The following is a 4,386-nucleotide window of genomic DNA, read 5'->3' as shown; positions in this document are numbered from 1 at the left end:
CCCGCTGACCTGCAGCCCCACAGAACTTTTTTTCTTTCTTGTGCGTCCGAGGAAGCACCCTGCCCCAGTGCACTGCGTCCCGGTTCTGTGATGCTTTTAGCCTCCCAAGTTAACAAAACTGCATTTTTTTCCGAAGGACAGAAGCAGTAACTAGTCTCCTCACACCTGTGCTTCCCGCAGCCGCGCCACTGGCCGGGCAGGAGGCTCCAGAGGAAGGTTCTGGCGCTCGGTGCGAGCCCCTTCGGCCGTGCGGAGCCCGAGTGCTGTAAAAACAGACAGCGCAACGTGAGGAGCGAGCTTCCCGGTGTTTGAGGTTAAGCCTCAACAGTATTTGGTACTTGGGAGTGAAAACTTCCTAGTCAAACCATTTCTATAAATTAAGGGGTTTTTTTTTAAATCGGCAAGAGAGGCACAACAAGTCCGGGAACAAACAAACGTTCTGCCCCAGCAGCTCCTCAGCAGGAGCTTCGCAGGCCTGGAGCCTCTCGTAGGGGATTTTGTCTCTCCTGAACACATTTTAACAACAAGATCTTTATTTCTGCAGAATGTATATTTCTAACTCAGAATTCCTGTGCTTGTAGTTGAGTTTAAAATTGTCGGGCGACAGCCGCAGAGACACTAACGCTCGCCCAGGGCGGTGGGCCCGGGGAGCCGCGGGCAGGGGCGCGGGGTTCTCTGTGTAATTTCCGTCCCGCGCTCGGGCGGGATCGCTTCTCTTCCACCTCGGGAATTCCTGCGGCATTCCGCTCGGGCCTGGGCGGGCAGGGATTGTACCGTCACATCCTCGCATTTCATCCGCTCTTTAGTTTCCTTTAAGAAGTGAAAAGGGAGAAGAGGTGTTTCATACAGGCTGTTGACTCTCCCTGTACTTAAAAATATATTACTTAATAACTGTATATTCAGTTTAATTACTCATTGTTTCTATTACTGAAAGAAGACTTAACGAAGGGGAAAAAAACAACAGCAATAACATTCATATCTATGGAGCAGCTAACTAGTATACATAATATTCTGCTTTTCAAACAGAACTAGCCAATGTAAAAAAAAAGTTACACGTAAATTCAACATGTAAATACTTTTTTTTCATTTTACACTGTTGTATTATAAGTGTATATGGTGTTTACTTTTTCAAAACTCTTTCTTACCTGGTAGTTGTCGTGTTTTATGAGTTGTGTTTTTAACTAAGAAGAATCTTTGCTGTCTGTTAGGAAAAACAAAACAAAACCTTTTTGCAAGTTTTAAATGTGGGTTAACCTTTCTCCATCATTTGCATTTTATTTGTCCTTATTTTCACTGTAAAGTATTTTATTACCAAAAGGTTGATTTTTTTTTTCCATTCTGCCCGCTCATCAGTCCATGTGTTTTAGAAGTTTTTTTGTTGGTTTGGTTATTGTTTTGTTTTGTTGTTTTTTTTTTTATCAAAAGAACTCACAGAAATGACATTTTTTCAATTGAAGAAAAATAAATCTTTACATTTATAATAGCCAATAGCATTTCAGCACATTTTTGTTATCCTGGTCTCTCCTATGCTGCTGCTAATGACAATATTATGACTTACTCTACTATTCTAGAACTATTTTTATGTAAGTAATGTATGCTTTCTTGTTTATAAATGCCTGATTTAAAAAAAAAATAAGAAAAAAGCTTGGCATATTTATCTATTTCGCTGTGTACCTTGATAGTCCTTTTCCACCCCCTTTTCCACATCCCCTCCCCTTGAAGCAGATAATATTGTAAAATAAAGGACTTTATGAGATTATGTATGAAAATAGCTATGCTTATATACCACAGTGACTGAATGTACAGTGTATAGACGCATTACCTAAAATAAAATTGTTTGTCCAGAAAAAAACCAAATCGCTCCCGTTTGGTTCTTTGAGTTTTCTGGGCTTGCTCCGGGCGGGCAAACGGCAGCAACTGCGCAGGGTTTGGAAGCAGGTACCTCTGCTTGAGAAGTCAAGGGGTCCTGCCACGTTTTATCTTTCCTGGCACACCAAAACACCACCAAATAATTAAAAAAAAAATCTGCCTTCCCACCTCCGGGGTGCTCAGGCGCACAAAGGACCCAAGGGCTGGCGCGCAGAACGGCGAGGAAGGGGCGAGGCTCCCACCGCGCGCGGGGGAATTCGAACAACAACGCAGAATTTCTCTCGAGTGGTGAAAACTGCAAGCACAGAAAAGTTTGTACCAGGTCAAAGAAAAAAGAAATACAACAGGGGAAAAATGCAAAAAGCAGAAGACGGAAACATATGTTAAAGCAATTCTCTCATGGGTTTCTGAGAAACGGCCGCAGAATTTCCACAGCTCGGGTACATTTCTTAACATGCCCTTGTAAAACAGTGGAAAAGGCAGAGAATGATCAAAAAGCTTAAAAAGTCTCTACTTCATACTTCTGACTCCCGGCAGCCTCGCTTTCTAAGGGGTTGGCTTATTTCCTGTTCCTACCACCTGGATATTAAGGGTGGGCAAACCCAGCCGAGCTGCCCAGCCTGCCCCGGTGGAATGGGAAACCTGTCAAACCTTCCTGGCCACGTGTAAAGCTCCACATGTGTTCTTCCACCACTGCCCGAAGGATCGCTTGCCTGTTGGCTCTTTCTTCTGCGCAGACACCACCAGCTGTAGCTGATCAGGAACTGACTCACCCTCACACAGGTGCCCCTGCACTGACCGAAGAACAGCTCACAGCGGTCACAGAGATACAGGCACGTTCTCCCAGGACAGTGTTACACGCTCTGTCGCCGAGGAAATCCGAGTGCAGCAACACATCCCGGTAAGACAGACCAGTCAGGCCATGTCATGTTTATGACTAGCAGCGTAACTGGGTTTTGAGAATTCTAGTTATGCTGCAAGAATAACTTTAATTTCCGGAATATAAGAACCAGAATGCCTACTCAGTCAAACGCTTCTGAGTACCTCCAAACCAGACGTGTTCACGGTGTCATCGCACTGGATCACTGTCAGCCCAGTTTTTTCTCTTTCTATGTTCTCAGTAGGAGCTGTGTGAAGGGGACAGCACTGGACAACATTTTTTTTGCATATACTGGCCATCAAGTTTTCCTAGAATTAAAATATATTTTCTATATTGCGAGAAGTCCTACGGGGCCGTGCACGTCTGGTTGTAACCTACTTTCACACCCCGCTTGTGGCTCCGGGTGCTCTCAGGTGAGAAGCTTCGAGCACATCAAGCACCTCAGGCAAGCTCCTGCAGGAGACCTCAGCAGCTGAAGCACAAGTCCACAACCAAAAATTCAGGGATATGTTTGTCCCAAGCACAATTAAAATACTTAAGAGATCCATCAATGCTCCGAACTGAGCTCTAGCTGGCAACGTACACAACAGCCTGACTCACCGAACTCGGAATGCTTCAGTGCCCCGAGAGCTCAACGTAAGTCCAAACGGTAGAAATAGCGAGAAAGTCTGAGAGAGGCCCCAGCCCGCTTTATGCTCAGCTCTCTACAAATGCTCTGAGCTACAGTGCCTACCCCAGAGAACTTTTAGTCAAACAGGAACAGCAAAGAACGAGGGGGGGAAAAATCAGTACCAAAGTGAGCTGAACTGACCCAAGCTCAAACTAGCTGCTGGAGAACAGAAATAAAAATCAAATTTCCTGATGCCTGAAGTAAAAAGTCTTCATGTCTTATTCAGCAGCTTATATTATCCAGCTGGGAAAAAAAACACCCAGAGAACCAACACCCCCAACCCCAACTCTTCGAGCTGCGCATTCTGAACACAGTGTATACACAGTAAATTAAAACAGTTGTATGGAGCACAACCCAAAGAAACGGCTACAAATTAACAGAACTCGGAGGAAACCAGCTCAGCACCGGTGCCCCAGTCACCTCCCCTGGCTGCCCGCAGCCCCGTCCTCACAGCCCAGCGACAGAAAACCTCACACACACGGAGCAGAGCAGAGGTTTGACATGATGAGAGCCCCTGTCACTGCCCCCGTATCCAAATCGCCCTTTATACGTGCTCTCATGTTCATTTGCTGAAAAGATATTAAAGAAATAGGTCTTGGCACATCGGCAAGGAAGGGCCAAGACTTGCAGAAGATGACAGGAACCAGGGAAGCAGTAAAAACCCAGGAGTGTCAGAGTTAATGATGATATGTGAGTAATCCAGTTCTAAAGGCTCTGTCAGTAGGAAGAGAGCACAAATATAATAAAACACAGCTGCATGACGTACGCTCCAGTGGAATTTTTATTAGATGGCTTATGCACACTTCAAGTATACCTGACTGCAATGCGAATTCCCACACACTTTTATTTGGGAGGGAAAAAAGTTTCCACAGATCTCCGTGCTGAACTGATGTAGTTGAATTGCTCTGCACAGTATCTGTGCGTTTTCTGGCTCATCTCAGTGAATTTACTTCTTGTATCTGTTTTC

The sequence above is a fragment of the Apaloderma vittatum genome, unplaced genomic scaffold, assembly GCF_000703405.1.
Source record: "Apaloderma vittatum isolate BGI_N311 unplaced genomic scaffold, ASM70340v1 scaffold25606, whole genome shotgun sequence".
NCBI lineage: Eukaryota > Metazoa > Chordata > Aves > Trogoniformes > Trogonidae > Apaloderma > Apaloderma vittatum.
Note: the sequence above shows the minus strand (reverse complement) of the source record.